Raw genomic sequence first — 25,873 nt, forward strand, 5'->3', positions numbered from 1 at the left:
TTTCGAATATAATTATTATAAACTATTTAGTTTTTCCCATTTATGTTAAACAACCTTATTTAAGTATTGGATGTTATAGGATGATTTTATATATGATGCACATAAGCAGTAACGTAACATGTGTAACTTAGAGTATGCGTACTCTTGGAAATGGCTTTCAGAAAAGTGCACTTGAACGAATGTTAGGATCTGAATAGCAGCTTTCATCCTGAGAGCCTTGGCCGATAATGTGCAGCACACTCTTTAAAAATTCCTGCCGGGACTGCATTGTCGTAGTCTCTTCTTCGAAAATTGTTTGCATGATCGATACTAATTAATTACTATTCCGTTTTTATATCGTCGAATATAAAAACTAAAAATATAAAGCAAAAGTCTAAGAAATTTTTTAAGAAATTTTTTTTCAAAAATTCATAATGTTTACTAGTCTTGTCATAATGAGAAAATTTTTTTTCACGAAATCTTTATTTTATTATTTTTGACAAACATGTAATAAATTATTCTTGGAAAACTTGATTTCTAACAATCGTGAAATTTATAGTAAGTCACGTACGACATTGTAGAAAAGTAACAGTAAATCGAGTCATTATTAGGTATAATTTTTGAGGGTCTCATTTCTAATTTTATATATTACAAAGAGATGGAAAAGTGCGACCCTCGAGAGGAATTAAAACTGCTTCCACGTTATTCTCGCGCTTAATTCTATTCGAGCGCAATTCTGAAGATCTGATGGAACGAGATCTCGGTTCGTCGCGTTGGCCATGACCATTTGCTGTACGTTACTTCGCTTTGTAAGTACATATACAACAGAAACGTTGCCGCGTGTAAAAGACAAACTCTTAAATGACTGGAACGGCATTATTCTTCTTGGCTTATATACTCATATACTTACTCATATATACTATTAATTGCACGAAGAATTTTCTGCTAATATATTCTATAGCACAAAGCGAATAGATCAAACGTGTCATCTTGATCAATGAATTATGCTTGCAATTAACAACAATTTATAACTCTAAATAATCGCATTAATAAATAATCTTTCTATGACAGCTGCGCATAATGTAGTGATAAATTCGCTAATTTTAAGTAGATTTTTTTTACTGGGAAATGGAAGGATTTGTTTTTTCTATGTTTGATCTGCAAATTGAGATCATTATACATTCAATTGTGCATGTATGGTGGTTTATACCTGATATGTCTGTGATGTAATATACGTCTGCTCTGCAGTCTATTGTTCAAGATTGTCCTCCTGAGACGAGGGTTAAGCGTTTACTTTCGATCACATAATGAGTGGCAATGTAGGCCAGGAACGTCCACAGGATCGTATTTCACTATACGTGGCGACACTCAACACTCGGATCGAATCATACAAGGAATAGTCGATTACATGTGATACCATATTTCTCAGAATTTCGTATAATCGCCGTACGATACGCAATAATAAACGTGAATATCGAACATGCGATAACAAATCCATCAATAGATCGTGCGAATGGAAATTTTTTTATATAAAAGATGAGTCTTGAAAACCATACAGTGTAAATAACTCAATTACATTCTTTTATAGTTAAGCAATAAATATGATATAGACAAAAAGATTTAATCATCATATTTATATATACATATATATTATATATTTAGATAGAGAAAATATTGCAAACAGAACTTATTGTGAATCTGAAACGCGTTATCTCATTATGCTGCCGTATATAAAATCGAATTTAGGAAGACGTCAACGTTTAAAAATGCTTACATTGCATATATTGGCAATCTACACACGTGATAAACAATCGAATATATACGCAATTGCGTGACAATTTCCTTCAACAATACAAGTAAATTTTGACATATATCTTGACGATATCGCTTGTCGATATAAGAACGCGATATTTGTTCCTGTGTACAAAATGATATGAAATGATCAATTATAATTCTTTGAATTATGATTTTGCAAAGAATCATATCGATTGATGTTAAATTGAAAAACATATAAATATTTATTATATTACATTAATCTTTATCGGTTTTTAATCATTCTTTTATATCGAGAATCTTAATTGTTAGGTACATATTTTCTTCGCATTTATTATTTTAATAGCAACAAAACAATTAATTGAAAAATAATATATGCTTATTATCTATCAATTAGGTCACATATTTTAATCATCACGAAAAATCTTAGATTCAATGAGGCGTTAGTTTTAATTAAAATATGCATATTTTATAAGGATAAGATTTTATTGCCACGCAGCAAATGATAAGCAAAACTAAAGCGGTCGTTCTTGCAGCAACGTAGTTCTCATGCTGCCTGTTCTACTTTATTGTGCAACGTGAACGTTGTAATTTTGCCTAATTACCACAGCAAGAAGTAATTTGCAATAAACGCTTCTGAGGATTAATTAAGACATTTCTTAAGAGATCGCGTTTAACTTCCATACGTATAATTGTGTGACGGAAATATAATTCATTAGCTTATATAGTCGCGAGTCATAATACACTGTCATATATTATCTATAATTGAAAGATCGAATATTATTATTGAATAATATATCGAACTTTAAAGAGGATTGTTTCGTCACTTATAATAAGACTTAAATTTGTAAATATTAATAATCAATTAAGCTTATTAATATAACGAATCAATTATACGACAATGATATTTTTAGATGCTTCCGAATAATTTACGTCACAATCTTATTCGTTCTCGACTCACTCGAAGATATTCCGACTCAATGTTAAAAATCGATTTGAACTGTCTTGAAATAATTCACATGGGGGTTCGTATAGAGTCGTCTAGCCGGTTTGAGCTATAATAGTGTGCACGACATGGGAAAGAGAGCAGTCACTATTAATAAACATAGGTAGAATTGTTATTCGAAGATTTCATATTAGCATGCGGCGAATCTGGCTCTGGCCCTTCGTTGGCCGAAAAAATATGCAACTAGCAGGAACACTGTGCCCAATCGGGCGACTTATTTGCCGATTGTCATTAAGATTCGTCGTTACGGATGTAATACTGAATTTCATCTCCCTGCATAATTAATAAGATTATTTTGCATACGTGCGCGCTCATGAGTGAAAGAGAAAGAAAGAAAGAAAGAAAGAATTGAGCGGTTGTGAGAATAAAGATCCATTGAAGAAAATTAAATCGTATACAAATAGAAAATTGTCAACAAATGTATACCGATTGCTATATATTATGAATTTCCGACAGGAATCCTTGTTACAAGCGTCGTGATAAATATCTCATAGAAACTGCTCGTACAATTGCGGTTATATAAATGTTTTAAAATTTATAATTACAAAAATAGCTAATGGTATATCGTTACAAATATACAGATGTTAGCGTAATTCATTACTTTTACAAGTTGTACCTGACGATCTAAAGTTCCGTCGAGAAACGAGACGTTTTAAACGTAAGAACGCGACTAATATCGTCCCTGAAACGATCACTATCAAACTCGCCGCGTTGTTGCGCAACTGTCATAGACGACAAGTATCACGCGCGACATAAGGACATTCGGTGAATATTGCGCCATTGGCGGGACTCGTCGTTCCGATCGAGTCCCGCCAATTATTATCAAACTGTCGAGTAGAATACGCACGCGTTCGCGCCGCATCGTGATGTATATGTATTCCCCAAACAACGAATGCCGGTGGTAAACGATTGCGTTGCGCAACGTGAAATAATTACAGCGCAAACGACACGTTTGGATCGACCTGATACGCGTTATACAATCGTTATACAATACTATGCGAAAACACAAATGAATGATTCGATTGGAGCACAGTGTGCGACGCTACGTCTGCACTCGCATATCTCTCTGTCTCTCTCTGTCTCTCTCTCTCTCTCTCTCTCTCTCTCTCTCTCACTCTCTCACATTGGCTACGCGAAAATGTGCATCGTATGCACATCGGCTCGGCGACGCGGACAATTGCATCCCTTCTAGAAGCCATTCGTGATGAAAGTCCACCGCGGCGCGGCGTCCACGGGGGCAATGGGGTAGGTCTGGTGTGGGAGTTACATTCCGGCCGAGATTAATTCGGAGCAAAGAGGAATTTAGCATCTATCTCTCCTGGCGGCCATAGTCGCTCTTCCTCTCGGCCCCTCCCTCTCCTTTGCACTCGCGCGCTACCGTTTTCGAGCAATTATTTCAGCAACATTGCAAAACGATCGCGCTGTGTGTGCCTCTGCTATCGCCGCCGCGTCGCTGCATCGCTGCACATTGCATGTCCGAGCGCAGCCTGGATGATGTATCATCGAAGATTGTTGCTGTAAATGTTGTAAACAACACACCGTTCTACATTATTATCAGTATAATAACACACATATGTATATATATACATATATTATTTACGGTATAGTATCAAGATAAAAACATAATTTGATGAATATTTTTTTGCGTTATTTCTCTACTATATACTTGCAATATTATATACATTATTATATCGTAAACTCATTTACTAAGAATATATAAAAAGCAGCAAACAAATGATGCGGATGATCAATATGTATTTTTTTATTATTCAAGACATAATTTTAAACGCTTCTTTTTTCTCGTCCAAATCGATTTCACTTACCGAGCACCTGGCGATATTTTTTCAGTCGCGATGACATATATTCAAACAGGACCCGTCGAAAACATCGAGAACGAGACAGATATCAAGCTGTTTAATAATCAATGCACGTGTAGCAATAATTACGAATCGCGCAGAAAGTAAGTATGCAAAGGAGTAAGAGATCGCGAACTGGTTTCAGACAATGAGACATCTCCGGTACGATCGTATTATGAATATAATACGCCCGGCTCTTTGGCCCTCCGTTCTCGATATGCTCTCAATTATGTCGTAATTTCGATATGCTAAGACGACCAGCAAGGACTGCTCCCCTTTCTCACGTTCGCTAAATTTTCTTTTATCTTATATACGGTCGTATCTTCGATTAGTCAGCTGTCAACCGTCCACATTAACATCTCGAGAAGGATATTTATTCAATACGCTTTACTGTTGAAGAGAGAGAGAGAGAGAAAGAGATTTTTTGCGAGTTAATCTATCGTTTAAAATTATTTTAACTTTTAATTATATTATACACAAATAATGAACTAAAGTTTTATTTCAATATTAAAGCTTAAAATTATTTCTTTATGCAAGGGACTTTACCTTCAGACTTTACGATATAAAAAAATGTAAGAGCATTTAATATAATTGATGCGAAGAAACATCTGCGAGCGCATATTCGGGCGGGAAAACATTAAGAAGCCGGAAACTATGATCCTGGGAACACTCGAGGCAATCTGTCAATCCTAGCACCGGTCCGATTCAATGAGATATTCGGATTAATGGCTTGGATCCATCGTGTACGTAAGAATCTGCGTCCCATCCCGGAACCCACGGTACAATGGTCCCGATACAATGAGAGGAAATATCCAAGATATGCAAATATCGGGCGCGTTCCCGATCATCTTCGGCGTGCTGGGCGAAAAAAGGGTTCGAAAAAGATGGGGCGCACATGTTCCAAGCATTTGCATACCTCCCGATGCACAATTTGCATACGGAGAAATTTGCATCCCGCGTACATACTTGCGATGGAGACGAGCGGTGTCTCTCCCGACCGGTCGATCGAAAGAAATTCGGGTATCGGTACGTCCTCCTCACCCTCGTCTCGTCTTCTCATAGGTATGCATATGACTGTCTATTGAAAGGGTACGGATTGAGGGAGAGGGAGGGAGAGGATCCTGAGAAGGTCCTCGACGTAGAAATAATATATTAAAGGAGTAAAATGGTGCTAATACCTTTGTGCCCGATCTTCGGCAAATAATCCCCGTTTTTTCCCTTTGTGGAAATCCTAATGTATTTTCATTCCCGTTGTGTGTCCCTTGTGTGTGATCATTTCTGAATTTAAGTTTGTCGAGTGGAGACTTAACGTCCGCGTGCACTCGTGAAATTATCATACCGTTAAAATATTGATTGTGGAATAGTAAAAATTCAATGTCATTTATATATGGGTTATGTATAAAAAAAATTATTTTTATATCGACATTTCGTGCTTACTTTAGTTACATATTATACTTTGTGCATTGAAAAATTATTTTAATATTAAACAAACTTTTACAAATCTTAATTAATAGATAGATAATACATTCCATCGAAAATATCTTGAGATTACAATGGAAAAATATATATTATTTATATACATTGTATATTTATTTGTTGATATGCTTCTCAATCGGTATGAAAAATGAAACGAGACCAATCGCATTGAATGCACCGTCTTCGGGGAAAGAAAGAGGTTTTTCTCGGCTGTGTATCGGAGTGTTTTTACCTGTCACGTTTGTCGCATCCACGAGTCCGCGTCTCACGTTTCCAATTCTAGGATACCTCGTAGACGAGGTAGAACGTTGAACGCTGAATGCGTATCATTTTTCGTATACGACACACGTAACTTCTTTTTCATCGATACATGTACTTTTTCGAGCATACAATGGACAATCGGCCATCTCTATACTACCTGCTTTTCTCGATCTTGATTTCCAGGATTGATCCGGATCAACGGGCAAAAATGTCGATTTCGAAAGTAAAGAAAACATTCTGATTTTTGTGTTGGCCATTGACTCCGACTTTTCACATCGATTTTTAACTATATCTAAATGAGTTCTATATCTATATCATCTCGGGAGTAAATGTATATTTTTTTATTTTTATAAATGACAAATCTTTTATATAATTAACATACTTTCATCATATTAAATCGCTTGGAGAAACAGCGTTTTACTTATTTATAAGTATAATTAGAGAAGTAGTTTCTTTTTGTTCGTAAAGAAAGTATTTTATTGATAAATCGAGAGTATTGTATGATGCAACGAGAAATCTAGATTAGACATTATTATTGCAAAGATGTCGAAAGCACTTTGTATGTACCTTTCCAACTAGATAGAAATGCTTTTCCGCCCAATGAATCACCGCGTGTATGCTACCTGCGCACAATTTTCCTGGATCTTGATTTCCAGAATTGATCCAGGTCAACGAGCAAAGGTGTCGGCCACAAAACTACCTGAAATACTGTAAGTTTTCTGTTGAAAGCGTCCGGCTCGACTTCGACGTATGTCCGCGAAGGCGATCTTAATCTCCTCGACTTTTATGGTCTCTTTCTCCGATATTTTCTAGGGCAATGTTCCATCGTTTAACTTTGCACTTTGTGTTGCACACAGAAATTTTTAATTATTTAAACTGTTGATTAGAAGCTTGTAAATTATTATTATTATTATTATTTGTTAAACTGTACATTAATCTACAGTGATAGCTATTATTTTTTATCATATTTAACGGATCTTTCGTCACGAAGTATCGTTTAATTGCTCGATTCACATCGCGGCAACCCTATTGCTCGTGGACATTATAAGGCAATGCCAATCCATGTTCATCGATTCACAACCCTTTCTAACGATCGAAAGACAGAGAACAGGCCCGACCTTGGCGGGCCCCTCCATCTGGCCCAATAAAGGAGAGGTATTCGTGCACACACTGGCACGCACACACTGACAAGTGGACGCACACGCACGCACGCACACATAGACCTTGTCTCTTTTTCTCGCCACGTATGCCGTATGTGTCATACGATCTTGCCTTTGCGTACAGGAGGTGTATTTCTATACGGGGGTTTTATCGGGCACCAGGAGTCTCCCTTTGCTCCTCTCCCCTCTTCCTTGAACTCCCCTACCTACACGCCTGTCTTCGTGTCCGTCGCTCCCATATGCATTGGCACGTATACGTCACCGATGTACATACATACATGTATATATACGTATATGTGTATACACGCGTGAATATGGTAATTCACCACCATCGTCGGAGATATGTAAATAAGTTAGATTTGAGTTTTGTTGCGGGCCGGAGGGACGCATGAGGAAGTTCGATGGGAATTGTACCAAAGGAAGGAAGGAAGGAAGGACAAAGAGAGAGGGGGGCTGAGAGATAGAGAGGAGAGGGAGAGAGCGCGATCAAGAAATAGAAGAACGAAGTGGGGAAGGCGAGAGATAATGTGTAAGCGCCTTAGTAGCCGCACACATGATCTGGGCGACCGGATCCAGATTTATTGGTTCCTCGCTCACGTGAGTAAGAGAGGGTTGGGGGGAGAGAGAGAGAGAGAGAGAGCGAGCGAGGAGTCGAGTTTGAAGGGCCGTTCGGTGTGAACGGAAGCCACGGATTTTACGATCTTGATTCAGAAGCAACGCGCACCTCGGTTTCGTCGTCCTTCTACGGGCTATTAATCTGCTTGCAATCCGTAAATGCGCGTATAGCAACGTAGATGAAGAAGAATGATACATTTGCGAACACTTGTGTCTTCACAAATGTTTGGCAGCCCGATCGAATTGATTTCCTCCGCACAATAGTCTTCGATTCGCGATTGCCATTGCATTAGAGAAGACGAAATACGTCGAATAATAAGTATCTTTCTTTCATCGTCAGAGGAATAGATTAAAGCAGTATAATGAAAGAATTATTTAAATTTGTATGTATATTTATAAGTTGACGGGAAACTCGTCATACATATTAACTGACGATGACATTTGAAGATACAAAACAAGAATCGGGCGGAATAAAATCATAGAAATCATCGTCATCAAGAAGATAGGCAACAATTTCCATCTGGAAAGGAAATATCAAAGTTATGAAACGGTTCACGATGCAGTTTGTGAGCTTCTACAACTATTAAAAATCAGATTCTCGATAATTTTTATTGTCGTCTATTTTTAAGTAACCAAAGTAAAAGTGAAAACTGACACGATTTCAACATCCCGCGATTAATAAATTATTTAAGAATTGATAATTAATATTTACTTGTAAATAACCTTATATCGTACAATGTTTCTACTTTTTTAGTAAATAGTATTTATATCGAAATTAATAAAAATTTGATTCGAGCTTAAAATTCAAACTACTCGAATTGTTCGAAATCGAAGGCTGGAACCAGCCAAAAATTCCGATCAATGACAATCTCCGAACTCGATAACGTTCTGCGTCAACGAACATTTGAAAGTCCGTAATCGGCAAGCGCCGAATCTTTGTCGGCTGTTTGCAAATAGCCGACAAAGGGGAAAATAAATCGCATTTCGTGCGATTTTGGTAGGCAGGAACCGGTTTCTACGAGCTCGCCTATCGTTGGCACGTACCGTGCGCGCATCAAAGACGGAGATACGAGTGCGCACGTAAGCTAACTACAAATTAGCATAAACGTATATACCACTGCCCGGAGGAGAGGAAAGAGGTACAGTGAGGAGGGAAAGGAGAAGAGAGGGGAGAACTTGGCTTGCCCCCTTCTTTCGGTCACGATTGTTCCGTTTGTAAATAGTTATCATCGAAGAGGAAGACAAAAAATAGCGCGCCGCTCATACTAAAACGATCTATCAAGAAGTCGTGGTAAAAATTCGAAATGACCCTCGTAGTGAGCCGATACACCGACGACAGATAGCATCGACCGGTATACCGGGTAGCGTAACTCAAACCAAGTAATGAGACCCGAGCAAGACGCGCGCGCAAGGTGGGACGCTCGTACGTGTTGTGCGTGCGTGCGTGCGTGCGTGTGCATATGTGTCGTAGGTATATTGTATGCCTGCTGACGGCTACCGTTCTTTCTCTACGTATCGTTATTATTAACTTCACGGCACACTGGTCGCACCCGACGTATCGCCGCGCAGTAAATAAATTTCACGGCTTCGATTTTCTCGCGCCGATATATCAGAGATTTTGCGATGCGCTCCAACGCGATCGATACGCCTGGTTATTCGTGCTCCAATTCTCGGCCACGATCTTCGATGAGGAAGTCTTCATCGACGCGGAAGGGAGAGGCTTTGATGCAGGTGCATAAACCGCGCGAAAAAAAATTTGGAATAATCTCAAAGGCGTATGTTTTCCGCAAAATGTGTTTCTAATTTAATAACATGTATCATTTAATAAATCTGAAGACACATATGTGAGAGGAAAAAAATGTATCTAGATTCTACCACATTTTTTGCCATAACTTAACAATTTAACATATATATGTATATAGATCAATAGATGCAATTCTTTTTTGTAAAATATAAAAAAGTTAGAAATTGACTCGAGTCTAGGATGGTTTTGTAATAAATATTTTTTTCTAGCCAAGGGAAGAAAAAAAAATATATATATATATATATTTTTTTTATCAGTACGACGAGGACTTTCACCTCGCAATGCTAACGCGAATCGTACCCTCGTTCACTCCTACGGAATATACGTTACGAGCGGGAGCCATATCGAAAAGCGTTCCAGCTGTGCGTGAGCATACGAAAAGTCGATTAAAATCTCATTTTATCCTTTCCAAGAGCGTGGGCTTCCCCTCACCGGGTGGCGCGATTCAATCGATCGACAGATCGGGCCCGCCGATTACGCGCGGGCACGAGATGGGGAAGCACCTGTCCACGAGTGTCTCTCACCCTCACTTTGAAATGGCCTGTACCTTACTTTATGGAACGTACAGGTACCTCCGTCGGTCGAGTACGATAGTGGGCACACGCAGGCTACGTTGCTGACGCACTCACACGAACGCACTTTCGTCACGCGTCTCTGAACAATGGCATTAATAGGCCCTGGCGAGTTATTAATTGCCAGTGCCCGCCGGATATGACTGTCTATAGCTTCGTTCGCCGAGCGAACGTTCCTAATATCTGTGGTATTCCGTCAGTCGGCTTGGGTCTTAAATCAGACCCAGTCTTTTCAACGTGCTTTACGCACACACGCGTGCGCACGCGTATAGATATCCTGTCCGTGTGAAAGCGCTGAGCCGTGCAAACGAATCAGAAAACATTCGTCTTAAAAATATTTCTGGTGTTAATATCATTTTCATTTTTATCTTGTTCATAACTTTTATAACTTTTATTTATTTATAAATTTTACCCAATAGTTACCCAAAGATCAAATATATTTAAAAAAAAAATGTAAATAACTTTATATGACATGTAATTAAGGACACAAGCGACTAATTAAAAAATATATATATGTAAATTGATTTTGTGAAGCATATTGAGTGGAATGAGATATAGCCAATCGAAGGAATATTAGAAAAAATGTAGCCAGCGTAACATCGTGCTTTCAGAGTCCATTAAAGTCATTATGGCCGATGACAGGTGAAAAAAGCACCCGGAGCAAGAATAATTCCTACATGTTCGCGGTTCGATTAAATGCCCTTAATGGCGTCGCGCGATACATTGAGTTTTAACGGGCAGTTAAAACCGCTCCTCTCCCGCTGTCCTTTCCTTGTGTATCCGCGGCTTAGTCGGTGCTTTTATATTGCCGGTGCCATCGAAGAATCGAGCGCGTACCCGAGTCATCTTTATGGTCAATCTACGTACGCGAGCTCTCGCGTAATTAAGAGCGAGCACCGACTGTCGGGTCTGATTAATAGAGGACGGCGCGAGATAATCGAAAGGAAGTGAACGAATGGAAAGAAGCTAAGGTGGCAAGTAACGCGCGCGCGTCCCGGTGATGCCATCAAAACCGACGCGACTCTTTCATGGCCACTGTACTCGCAGGAAATTACGCGGAATTATTCGCGATTTACACTACGCACGTAGATGAAAATAATTAAAGAGGAATGTGCTGCTATTAAGTTATCGCGAAAAATGAATGCGAAAGTACAATCGGTAGTTCAAATCGGACCTTAATATTGTATTCGATGTAAGCGATTATGTTTTTTCATGAATATACATGCGTCTAGATTTTAACGTATAAATAGATCTTTATACACCGTGTACGAATAAATTTTTATTTGCGTGTTCACGTCGACACACGTGCGTGATCTTCAGAAATGACGTTTCACGTTTCGACTTGGCTGATGCATACTTTGCCCGGTTGTAATTAATGCGTAGTAAATCATATATATCTTTTCCAGCACAAGAAACTGGCTGTGCTCGCGTTTTATTTATACACATGTCTATACAATAAATGTATGTATAATTTTTAATTTTTCTTTTCTCTTTAAAAAGGAAGAAACAAATCTTTTCTCTTATTGTATACCTAAGTGCATTTAGCATTATAAGTATTGCAGATGCGACGAAAAAGAGAAACTATCGATATTTATTTCCACAAATGAAATGCATATCATATATAAATAATTCATTATACCTTCTGGATGCTCAAATAAAATACAAGAATTATTGATATTTTGTTCGTAGCCACTCATGCGTATCTAATGACCGCGTTTGACGATAATTCGATTTTCAAGAAGGGACCTGTGGGCCCTTTTGCTCTCTTGAAGCTGACATCGTCGAATGACAGTTTGATGAACGGACAGGAAGGGACTGGAAGAGGCCCACCTGGCTCCGCGGACAATTAGGATCGGGCTGCAAGGTGGCTCTTGGCTGCAGAAGACGACTCACGTGAACACATTGTATTTTCATCGAAACATCAAACGAGGACTTCACCACGATATAATGATTCGATGGTGAATTTAATCCATCCGCGATTAACTACCATGGTACGTTAAGTGCGAATTATAATTTATCGAAATTTTCATCCTAATTGGTTCCACGATGCTTATAAAACATGCTCTAACAGCCTTGAGAATTAAGTAATTATTGCTGTATATTTATACTTTATGAAACCGTAATTGTGAATAGCCGTACCGCGTGTAACGATAAGAAAAGTCAATGAAATAGGCACAAGTAATTATTTCTCGGGATATTTCACATACACACACACACGTATACAAGTTAATGTGATTTTAAGTTATAATATCGCCACTAATTGATTCCATATAATTTTCTTAACAAGTACATTAAAATTTTATTCTAAGATTTAATATAATAAAATTTTTGCTATATAAATTATAATAGAAAATAGGTGGAAACAATTTTCTATAAATTAACATAATTGCAAAATTATTTTAATACAGAATTTTCAGAAATAAGCATACAATTAATTGTTAGAGATTGTCGCAATTTTAATGGCGCAAAGAGAACTCAGCACTAGAAAATGAAGTTCAGATACCTGCGTACATACATATCTATCGTATGCATGCAGCAAGCTGCAGTCGAATCCGCGTGAAATGATGCACAGTCAACCGTGAATCACTTCCTACGCCGAAGTCGATGCCTGGTTGATAGTCGGCGATACCTCGTCAGGTTGAAACAGTGGAGTTAATGAGATGTGCACGAGAAACGAGGTATACGTGTAGGTGTTCGTGAATCTCTCTCTCTCTCTCTCTCTCTCTCTCTCTCTCTCTCTTTCTATCTCTCGGTTTCTAACCGAGAAAGGTGTGTCGGTGCTTGGCGGCGGTTGAAGTAATGGGCTGGTGATGTAGTAGTGAAGGGGAAAAAGGGGAAGGGAGAGAGACCACGAGGGGGTTCGGACGTATTGTAATTGCGGCCTGGCAAGCAGCTGAGTCCTCCACGCGTGGACGATCTTGGTCGCTGGTCCGAAACGACGAACGATTCTAATCACTGTTCCTGGCGATTCTTACGCACTCCGCGACTTGGACTGCGGCGAACACTTTGCACAGTTGTTGAATTTACGCAAGACTTTGTTTGTTTCTGTCAAAACAAACAAAGATCGCACAAGCTTAATAAATCGCCAATGGATTACGTTAAATTCGGAAAAATAGCATCGAATATATATTTATCAAATTTGAATTCTTATTATTTGTGAAACATAAATTGATTAAATTTTCTAGCGTTGTAATATAATATTATCTCGATGAAAATTCGATATAATTTTGTATCCACTTACATGAATTGCAGTCACCGTTCTGTAAGCATCGCGCGATCTCGGTAGCTCGCTCTTTTAACTCGAAAATCGCGTAGACGATATATGTATAGATATGCTACATGAAACGCTTTAAGTACTTAAAACACCCGGTGCGACACAAGCAAGCACAAAGCGAAAAGATCGGACCGAATGTAGAGGATCCATACTAGTCGGTTTTGAGGCCTATCCAACCGCGAACAAGTACGAATATATAAACGTATACGTCTGCTCGACCATGCGCTTTCCTGTCATTACTGCATTCTCTGCATCCTGTGTGTACCGTGTACCGAATATCCGATGTACGTCTACTAAGTTAAAAACTCGAGAACAAATATGATGTGCTCTTCTTCTTTTATTTCCAGTTATATTCTCTTCTTCGACAACATCATGGTAGGTCGAGGTGCAACGGTCGTGACATCGATTTTGAGTCGGAAAGTTTCTGGTAACTGTCAGACTTTACGATTGCAATGAATAATGCGACGACATTTTCCTCTCCGCGCTCGTTACATATTTTATTATGAAAAGATACTTTTTGGATATTTAATGTAATTTTATTGTAATACTAATATTGGTTAATTTTGTTATAAAAATTTTAATAGTTGTGAAAAAAATGTAATACATGAAATAGTAATCTTACATTGATGAAGGTTTTTTTGCTTACATATTATGACTTGGAAGAACGTATAGTGATTCATAATAATGTATATTGAGAATAACTACCGTGGCAAGTCGGCTTTTCTTTGGCTTTTCGAAACTATTTTTCTGCGATGAGAGAGCGCTTGATAATTAATATTTAATGCTGTTATTAAGTAATTTAATCGGAAACGAGAGCAGCTTGTGCAACTTGCAGCAAGAACGATTCTTGTGCATGAACAACTCGTCCAAAAAATATTATTATAATTAATCATATTTAGTCACATAAAGAAAAAAGAAAGACGGTTTAAACGAACTATTTAATATATTAATTCCTCGTCGGTTCTTATCGGTAATAAAAAAAGATAAGCTATTCTCTCATTAACTACTCAGCGCGCTGATTGCAAATTAATTCCACTATCTGATAACGCCCGATTAAGGCATATGAAGCGTAAAGATAGGGATCGTCTTCCTTCGGAAGCTATTATGTATATGAAGAAATACGTACGAGTTACTTACAGCTAAAAATTTGCTTTTAGCTAATACTTTTTATTGATTTTAATATATTCTATTAAAAGGAAAATATTAATTGCAAATAAATAATAAATCATTCATCACATAAATGATTCCATTTTCTTGTACAATGATTTATGAAATATAATGAAAATTTTATAATAATCTCATAGAAGAGTGTCAAGTATTTACGTAACAGCTGGCAAACGTGACTTTAATACGGTACCTTTTCTGATCTCGAACAATTGCGTTTGGAAAACGGAAATTTCTGTCGGGTATCAGTAACAGTCGGTTTGATGCTTTCCACGAACCAGAGCGATACTTCGAACACGAGGCGCATTGTTTTCTCTCTCTCGAAATATCGTTTGTTCTACGCGACGACTAAGGAAACAATGGCCGGAACGCGCCCGCAGGTTGTTGACTCGATTGTCACCGGCTTCATTTTTCTTCTCTTTCCTTCTCACTTCTTCTTCCGCTTGCCGAGGTGAGCGAACACAACGGCAATTTTAGAAACGGTATTAACTTGAGCGTTATCATATGTATCGCAAACAGTGACACAACACCCGTACAATTATCAGCAAGCATCCTGAGTTATTGCTTCTCCCGTTAATGGGAACACAATCGATAAGTGTAATCGCCTAAAAATAAACGAGTGTACACGTGTGTGATCATCTTGTACACAATCATAATCTTTGCAATTTGTTAGAAAGCAACGGCAAAATTAGCGAGTACTGCAAATATGTCAAGCACAACTAATTGGGTAATTTGCATATAATTATACTCATTCATCGAGATCGTACATAATGCAGTTTTTAATGCGGAACGGGCAACCTGTAAAACGGTCAATTTTCTGTTATAGCACAGACCTTCAAATTGTGCTCAATCACTAGATTTCATTATTATTCTATTATACATTAAAGATACTATTAGTTTATTATTTGAAAGCACGTGTGACGCACTGTTGTCATCATCAGCAATTAATATTTTGATCGATAAATTATTTTTCATTTATTTGCAACCGATACTTACTCTTCAATAGAGTGTATCGGACAATATCATTTCAGCAGAAATATGACCATGTCACAAGAAACAATAAATTTCAATATATTAACGAGACGTACATAGTACACGATACGAAATATTAAATCATTTTTTTATTAATTATTAAGATACATTCAACATAATTAATCAACACAACAAATAATAAATGTGATAAAGTTGTCCGAGAAAAATCTTATTGCGTTTACATGTTTATTATATATTTAGTAATTATATTATTAAAAATAAAAAAGATTTACAGAATTTACTATCTTCAAGGAACGATACGCATACATTTGTCAATAGATATATGTACGGAATTATATCGCGTTTTTGAAATTCTGTTTTTTTTTCTCCAATTATTGTTGTTCCGATTGTTTTATGTTCGACTGTCAATATACAGTTTCTATTATAGGTTGCATATTGGAAAGATATCTCTTCCGGTCTTTTCGGTTTTTATGTTATGCGTCTCTAATTGTGGCAAACGATGGCTTATCGAAGAATCGCAGGTGCACGCGGATGAAAATGTTCTTATTTATGTGAAGGGTCAGTATACATGTGTGAGCAATATGTGTATAATGTGTATAATCAGATATGCACGATAAGAAACTAATATCTTTATTTATGGTCGATGCTAATTATAATATAGACTATTTTTACATGCAATCTACAGATGTTAAAACGGTAAAATAATCAAAATACATCGTTTGAAGTAGTAATGGAAAAAATGCAAAATAAAAATTTGGTTAAATTTCAAGATTATTGAAGTCTTCCTTCGTGTGATACAGTTCTCCTGTCTTAACTATATTTCTCTTTTATGCAATATTTCTCTATACTCGACATCAGAGATGCCACGAGTGTGTAAGAGTATAGGATACGAAAGAGAGCACCGTAGGCCAATTTCATCCGAGCTGCTTCGGCCGCACTCTTCGAAACCAATATCGCAATGTTCGCCGCGGAAAGTTCGTCCGGTAATGCCATACAATATCTACTCCAGCTTCCATTACTCCGCTCCGGCCGTGCCTGGTAGCTTTCCCTCTCCTCTCCAGTTCTAGATAGGCTTCCCCACTCAACGTCGCGCCGCGCGACCGCCACCACTTGCTCTCCCCCGTTCTCTCTACCTCCATGAAGTGCCGTCCACCCCCCCCCCCCCACCGGGCTTCGCTTCCTCTCTACCTCCGACCTCCGTGGACCTCCATCCGGCAAGCAAGGAGAAGAGGACAGAGAGGTGGAATAGCCCCGCGGAGGAGGCTCGGCGAGAAAGGAAGACGGGCAGCGTACCGAAAGTAACCGAGAAAGGAGGATGGACCGCGCATCGGGAATCGGCGAGAAAGAAGGATGGTCGCACTGGGACACCGGGGAACTGTGGGGCGGAGGAAGGGGGAGGAAGACGAAGGAGACACGTCGAAGAGAGGAGTTCGAGGGGGTTGGCTGCAGGCACCGGCGTGGTCGTGGTCGTCGTCGTTTTCTTCAACATTGTCGTCGTCGACGTCGTCGTCGTCGTCGTCGTCGTCGTCGTTGTCGTCGTCGTCGACGTCGTCGTCGTCGTCGTCGTCGTCGTCGTCGTCGTCGTCGTCGTCGTCGTCGTCGTCGTCGTCGTCGTCGTCGTCGTCGTCGTCGTCGTCGTCGTCGGCGTCGGTTTCTCTTCCCCTGGCAGGCAGGCAAGCTTCTTCCTTTTTTCTCCTTTTTCCAATTATCGATAAGACGGAGACGGCGCAATACCGCGACACTGTTCTGAGAAGAAGAGTAGGTATAAGCGTTTTCTCCCTCGACTACTCTTCTCTCATGATATCCACCACTACTACTGTCGGTGCACCGCTCTGCTCTCCCTCCCTATAAACGTTACCTCTGCGTCTTTCTCCTTCTCTCCGTATTTCTCTCCTCTTCACCCCTCTCTCGTCTGGTTTGCTCGCGCGATAAAATTGCCTCCTTGGTCTTGTTCGATGCCCTCTTCTTCTCCTTCTTCTTCTTCTTCTTCTTCTTCTTCTTCTTCTTCTTCTTCTTCATCTTCTTCATCCTCGTTCGCCTCTCTTATTCTCTCCTTTACATGTTTTTCGCGTAGTGCGTGGCATAGCTAAAGGGCCTGCACCAGAAGAGGAGGCGGTGAGGAGACAGAGAGCAGAAGGAGGGAAAAGAGTCGGCGTGCACGGGAGCGCGAGAGGAACGCGAAGAGGAGCGCGAAGAGGAGTGCGAAGAGGAGGTCGAAGCGATTTAACACGATTGGCCGGTAGGAATAAACTGGCAACACGCGCATTGGTTCCATCGGTTCCATTGGCTATCGGGGCTTGTCGCTTTCTCTCGCGCACCGGCGACGTTTCTATCGGGCTGACCGACTCCTTCTTCCACCGACGCGGCCCGATCGATCTCCTCTCTCTCGGTTCCCCCTCCCTCCCCCGCTCCCTCCCTTTTGTCGGACTTTTGATCTCATGGTAGCACGGCGAATTCCTCGTGCCAACGATTCCAAAGCGGTTCCCAGGCTATTTTTCCGTTTCCACGAACGCGACGTATGCACGAGCGATTAACGAACGCGTATATGCGGGACGACGACGTGAGAACCGACAATTGGCGCGATTTCTCGGACCGGCCATTGTATTTCCGGCTGTCGAGATGAAGTAATAATTGTTATTGTCGCCGACACACATCCGTCGTTTTCATTCCTTGAAATTATGATTTTGCGTTCGGCCAATCGCCACGGCCATTTCGCTTTCGAGCATACTTAATCATGCTAGATTCCGCGATTCAACTTTTTAGCTTTTTAAACGATGACGTAAAGCGACTTTAAAAACAGCTGATCGGACAAAATTATTTCCCGGTACGAAAACGAGTCTATCTCTCTCCTCTCATATTTAGATTATAGATAAATCTATCTGGGGAATTATTTTCGAGCTATCACTCGATCGTTTTCTTTTAAAATATAAATATGTCAGAATCGTTCTTTACTACTATGATGATTACTATCATCGCCTCGAAATGATCGGAAACAACGTCGAATATTAGCTATGTCGAAAAGTGTGATACAGATTGAACAAGGGATATAGCCCACACTTTCACAATCAATTTTGCCGATACGTATCAATCACTCCTAACGATCTCGAGATGACCAGGGTCTCGACTGCAAAAAGATTAATAGCCTGGGAGGAAGGTGCGAAAGGACAGGTGTGTCCGTCCCTCGGGAGCTTGCGCTTAGTGGCGCGTCGTGTGTTATTTCGCGGCACAAGATATTACGCCGACGGCGTTGGCGGGCTTTGGTACGCCCGGCCAGGTTTGATTGCTCGACGTCGTTGATCGCCGTCCGGCAGGAATTATCATAACTCATCCGGGTAATCTAGCCACCGAGTGGAAGAAAGCGACACCGTCACGTGGGTGTTATTTACCCGGCGCGAGATGAGGGAACTTTTGAGTCATGATCATCGTGCGGCCGGCTCGTTCGTATATTGGACTTTATGTGTCTCGGCATTAGAGACACGCGAGAAGAAGAAAGAACGAATGTTGCGCGAAATGGACAGGAATAAGTTACAGAGATGAGAGAAGAGAAGAAAAAGAAGGGAAGGGAAGAGGGGAGGGAAAAGAGAAAATTTCTTCACGCAATGTCAAAATTGATTGAGTTGGTGTGACGTTACTGTATCTCGAATTTAAGTATTCTACGAGAGCTTCATGATATGCATCATATTTTAAATTCACTTTGGAATTTTGTTTTTCTCCCGCTTAAGATAAAAATTGCACAAAAATTGCAAGTTTTAAATATGGAAATAGTTGAATCATATTATTGCGGCCAATGATGCGCGGACAATGATTACACACGTTCCACTCGAGAATTCGGACTTCCTTCAGGCTACTGCAACCCCCCCCTCCCCCCGCGACCGCAAAACTTCCTTCATATTCCGAACACTGCGCCTGCCGTGAAACACCGCGAGATTTTTCCCCGCCGGCGTTCCCGACAAAGGTCAGAAAACTCGGTGTAGGTGATTTCGAGGTGGTCCGAGGTCAAGCTTCTTTGACCGCAGAAGCGCAGGGAACTCGGCTATTTTGCTCCGTGGAGTCTCAACTTCTGCGCTCCTCGCTCCTCGCTCCCCGTTCCCCGCTCCCCGCTCCCCGCTCCCTTTTCTCCACCCGTTCCCGGCACGGTCCGTCCGTTCCCACCCCCGCTTACGCCAGTCCGTCTCGCGGCCGACTCCGGAGGCGTACGCCGGTATTATTTATCTTGTGAATACCAAACACACGCGCCGGCGCGCGGCATTGTATTATAATTTACTTACCGACGTTATAATTACAATTCTGTACAAGTGACCGGTGGCAGGGTGTGCCAAGGCTTGCGTATACCTGTTACCGCAACTACCCGCTTCCGCGTAGCTTTCCGTATACCACCTTTACCAGGGCACGCATCTGCGCGGGGGCCCTGTTTGCACAAGCCGGGGCCATAATATTCAATTCCAATTCATCCAGTATTAACCTTGCGGAATAATGGGCTACCCGATACTCGGTGTAACTTTCACGCATCTATATGTGTGTACGCGAGTACCGCGAGGAAAGAGAGAGATAGAGAGAGAGAGAGAGAGAGAGAGAGAGAGAGAGAAACAGAGAGAAAGAGAATATATACTGCCACGCTGTTACAAATGCGCGAGCCTGGAGCGAGCTTATTTGATCATTGTACACTCCGTGATTATATACGGACGTATGTGTGCATCTCTCCTTTTTAGCCATTGTGCTGATTCGCGCGCGTTTCGGCGTATTGTTTTACAGAGGATTTTCATCCTCGCGCGACAAGATTTAATATAATCCTACTTCTCTCGAGCGAGATATCGCTGCAATAGAGAGGAGCACTTTGATTGATATTAAATGTCGACCAAATATATTTTAGCCAGTGCGCGTATATATATATATATAAGTCGATCAATTTAAACATCGCGGCCAGGAAATTCGCTTTTAATAACAAGATACACTTTGTCGATTCCTCAACCGCGTGATCTTAATCGTACGATAATAATTACAGAAGATTAGAATACGATATCGCTGATCTCTAGATACAGCTATACGTAACGACTCTAACTGCATACCGCTCCGCTATAATTTCATTGTAATTTCATTGTGATGTCGTTGGCGGACGGCTTGGCTAAGGAAGTAATTCTTCGTACTGGTAACTGGTATACGAAGGTCGTTTAGAAACGATCGGCGAACGATTAGTATCGAAGGAGGAGGGACGAGCGTGCATCTGGCGCACCTGACGGTCACTCGTACGTTCGTTCCTTCGTTCCTTCTTCCTTCTCGTCTGTCCCTGTTGCACTCAGTTCCCCCCCCGCCCCTCTCTTGCCAACTCTTCCGGACCTCCGTAACGTCCGCTTCTTAATGATCGTTATTGAAATTTACTGCCTCTTAATTAGGAATTAATGGCTGGTTGCACCTATAGCTCCTGTCGTTGAGAAATTAGCGAGACCTCGCTTCGATGATTGAGTATTCCTTCAATTGCTCTCTCGATATCGCTTCTCTTATTTTCACGATGTTGACTAATCTATCTTCAAACCTGTGATATTATCTCTCAAAAAAATTTTAACAACGCGATGATGAATAAAACAGTGTGGCGAAAGAGTTTACAAACATCAAGTATTGATTTATTAAATGCAGGTGAAGGAATATATTTATTTAATTTAATATTAAATCATTTTTTTATAAGTTATTAAGATACATTCAATATAATTAATATAATGAACACAATAAATAATAAATGTGATAAAGTGTTGTCCGAGAAAAATCTTATTGCGTTTACATGCTTATAATATATTTAGTAATTATTAATGGTATTTTTCATTTCTTTAATTGTCGTAATTCAATTACAGCAGTGTTTTAATATTTAAAAGCTCTAAAAGTATAAATATAAAAAGATGAGTTAAAGTAGACTTTTTTTTTCAGGATGCACGAACAAAAGACTTTCTTTTAGTATATATACATATATATATATATATATATATATATATATATATATATATATATACGTAAAAGAAACATATGTTCACAGTTAACATTGTATTCTTTGTATGCACGCGGCCGCTTTCGATTATGTGAAAAAATGGTGAAAGTACGCGAATAAACCTGCAATGTAATAACGTATAGCGGATTTTTGCAAACACACCCGCGACGATAACATCTCCCTGTTCGGTCGAAGACATTCGCGCCGAATCTTACCGGTCGATCTGCGACTTACGAAACGGGCTTGGGCGCGAGTGCGTAGCCGACATTACGAATTCGTGCGTAGGCAATAAGAAGTACCCTATGGCGGGTAATAAAGGAAGAGACGCGCCGGAGAGTGAGTTGCCTTGTTCACTTATGCGAGTTGCGCCGCTCGAGTGACTTTCCGAACGGAATTTCACCGACATCTGCGTGTCCCTCCCGTGCGGCTTCCCTTCGGTTTCCTCGCCGATCGTCCTGCGTTACACGCGTGTCGGTCTGCACGCATGCACGGAATACGTTTTGCGGAACGACACTCGCGACTTAACTCGAAACTTAAAGGTGGTGCTGCGTCAGGGGTGAACGAGCACGACATACGGAGAGAGACACCGCGCTTGTATATACTGACGTGACTGTGCTCTTACCTTCGTACGATTAACTAACCGACATATCCGTCGGTTCCTTCATCGACGTTATGTCGATGGTGCATGAATAAAACAGGATATGCATCCTGCGAATAAAAAAAAAAAAAAAAATAATGTCTACCATCAGAGTTTGAAGAATCAACGAGAAATAAAAATAATATTAATTTTGCGACCAAAATTCTCATTTGATTTTATATCGTTTGACAGATAGAAAAACAATAAATACGCGAGTTCTATTAAATCATAAATCGAAACAATCATACAATTGTTAATCTAATCGTGAATAAAAGTGAAGACATTGAGACATGTATAAAAGTACAGTGTATATAATCTTATCCGCAATATCTCTTCACATCGTGTTTCTTTCCTGTCAGAATAGAAATGAGCTGGTTGAAACGTCTACGCTACTAAAGTTCGGCATAATCTTATCCGTAATATCTCGCATCGTGATTCTTTCTTATCGCGACATTATCGGGTAACATATGTGCGTTATGTAAACAACGGATACGATGATAGAAGGAGAGAACGGATGTACTATAAATTTTCTAAATAAACTTCTTTAGGGTAGAGCACAATCGACAAACTCGCGTGCACAGAAAACCGTTTGCCGTCTTCGAGTATATAGGAAACCGGAAGTTTTTCTTGGCGATAGCACGAGAGGAGTGAAGGGGAAGACGAGGGCAAGGGGTGGACGCGTGTTTCCTCGGTAATCGGAGTACAGGTGTAAACTACATGCCAATGGTACCATCGGTTAAGCTGCAGGCGCGATAAAGAGTTCAAATTGAAAGTTAATTTTCTGCAACTCGTTCTCTCACCTCTCCGCCTCTCCCTTCTATCATCCCTCTTTCACTTCCTCTTCTCTCTCAGATATTTAGCCGACAATGGTTAAGTATCCATTTACCTGTCTATATCCATCCATCTACCTACCTACCTGCTGCTACTCCTCGTCGTTTCGGCGCATGAATCGCACGAGCCGAACCATCGATAATTAATATCTGCAGCTCGTTTCGGCCGGTGCGTTCTAATTGACGATCGCAATTAGTTCCGGACTATATAACACCTCCAATCGGCTCAGCGGATGTAAAGTGCCCAAACAATTCGACGAGTTCACGCTTCCGCGGAATAGATAAGCGATAAATGAAATAGCAGAGCGTGTGCTCATTCTAAGCTTCCCGTTTGTCCAACGAATTATAATAGACATATAACGCTTGCAGATGTTATGTCAAACGTTAAAAAAATTAAGTAAAAAAATCGTATATAAATTTAGAAAAAGCAAACAAGGTCAATTATAATATTTGCTCAATTATATCGATTATTATTGAAAGGAATTTTTTTTTTTAATCCAGCATAATCATTGTAATTATTCTTAAATGATATTTTTCGATAATTCATTGAAAAATTAAATGTGAAATATTAAATAGTTATCCAATCAAATTAGCGATTCACGCGTTTGCAACAGTCGCGAAATATCGATACGTCCGACACGCATAACCCCTCTTTGCGGTCAGGGGATGGCGAGAATCGCGGTCAGGTTCGTCGAGTCCTCGGTCCTATCTCCCGGAACAGTTTTCGGAGGTTCGTAGAATTCGTTGCCCCGGTTCTCCTCAGGGACTATTAACCCCCTCTTTCAGAGACGTGTGAAAATGGCTGTAAATTTTGTCGGCGTAACGTAATGGGTGGCAGGACTTTAAGGATGTATAATATGAACAAGGGGCACTCTCGCTCACACCCCTTCCCTTCCTCCCTCTTCCTACTCGTGACTCTAGGCACCCTCGCACGCGCGTAAGAATGTGTCGTAATGTAATACTCCGCGCGCAGCACCCCGTCCATGAAAAGGGGTAAGTAAGCTCCGACCGCTTCTACGGCCGCATAAACATAAATTATCAGCTGGTAATTACGAGAGATACAGCTAACCTTCTTCTTCTCCTTCTCCTACCATGATTCAGCGGCACCATCAGTGGCGTTTAGTCGACGCCGTTGTCGTTGTTTTCCTTTTCTTCGACGCTAGCGAGGAACACCGTCTTGGGTGGTGAGAAGAGTCTCAGGCGGAGGGGTGCGACCATTCCCTTTCGTAAGCAGACGAAACAAAATTGCGTGGACCGCCTAATTGTTATATACATTCCATTAGGTTAATTGCTGAATTAAGACTTTTGCTCCGCGTGCGGGTTCTCGGTACGGTGTATGAGTTATAGTTGAGAAGATAATAGGCATTATAAAGAATAACGATTTAAATGTCTTGATGACTCTATTAGCTGCTAGGAATATACGCAACATTTCGTTATATTGAATAAAGAATTCTGATAACAATTCATAAAAGCCGGTACACATATCATGATATAATAATAATAAGTATGTATTGTTTTAATTATTAATAATTTCATCGATGATTAACGTCAAACTACGCGAATTGTGTGCGAGTACGATAATCCGGTCCTTTTCGTTATTCAAATAAGCTCCGATTGGGCCCAGACGAGTCGTCGTCGTCCTTTTATCGGCTCGCAGAATTCCTCGTCTCCTGCGCTCACGTGATTGTGCGCCTTGTGGGAGGGCAGACGACGCACAAAACATAATGCGGCGCGTAAGTCGAATCCCGCATGGGCGCCGGCATGGGTGGCGAATGTGCGTGTGACGCGCGTAGTCTACGTCTCGTAGAGCGCGTAGCGCATCGGCGCGCACGTATGCGTGTGAGTAATTAAAGAGAGCGACTGTCACATCCGGCGACCCACGCGAGAAGGGTGCGGCCCCGGTGTGCGCGACCCCCTGTCCCCCTGTCGCGCTGTCCTTCTCCAGCTGAGCGGCCCTGTGTCACATCATACCGCCGCCGCGTCGGGTCCCTTCTCGTCCTACGCTCTCCGTCTCATCTTTTGAGTCGTCCCGATTCGCCGGACGCAGCCGAATCTTCTCGGCTGGCGCCGTTAACAGGGAGCGGTGAGATAACCGGCACGAGCCAAAGTAATTACGGCGGGCATCAGCCGCTCGACATCATATCGACTTGATCATTATACGCTTTCGTGACGTGCTCGATGATGCTGCGATGTCTTTACTGCGAAATTCAACGATAATTGGTAAAAAAATGCTTAGACTTTTATTTTTTTGCAGTCGAATTATACGACGGACGATATAATCGAATTGAGATGAAATTCGTTGAATTGTGCTAATATAGGTTTTTTTTTTTTTTTTTTTTAGAAAAAAGAAACAGAGAAACTTCACTGCGTTAGGAGTAATTATTTATATAATTTTGTTGTTGTTTAATATTAAGAGCAATAGATAGAAATATTGATCATTATTAATTATGATAAGAAAGAAAGAAATATTCTAATAAAAAATATGTACATACACATAAT

General features: G+C 40.4%; 1 protein-coding gene and 1 long non-coding RNA gene across 2 annotated transcripts in view; one reads left to right on the forward strand and one right to left on the reverse strand.

The window, feature by feature from the left end:
* Nucleotides 1-25,873, forward strand: part of LOC140668529 (uncharacterized) — a 112,222-nt gene that overhangs the window by 1,350 nt on the left and 84,999 nt on the right. The window lies entirely within an intron of this gene.
* The window catches only part of LOC140668527 (uncharacterized), a 253,644-nt gene continuing 231,598 nt past the window's right edge, over nucleotides 3,828-25,873 (reverse strand). The window contains exon 4 of the transcript XR_012047189.1: nucleotides 3,828-4,273. The gene's annotated coding sequence lies outside the window, so the exon portion shown is untranslated. The remainder of the gene's footprint in view (nucleotides 4,274-25,873) is intronic.

Source organism: Anoplolepis gracilipes, chromosome 8 (assembly GCF_047496725.1).
Source record: "Anoplolepis gracilipes chromosome 8, ASM4749672v1, whole genome shotgun sequence".
Classification (NCBI taxonomy): Eukaryota; Metazoa; Arthropoda; class Insecta; order Hymenoptera; family Formicidae; genus Anoplolepis; species Anoplolepis gracilipes.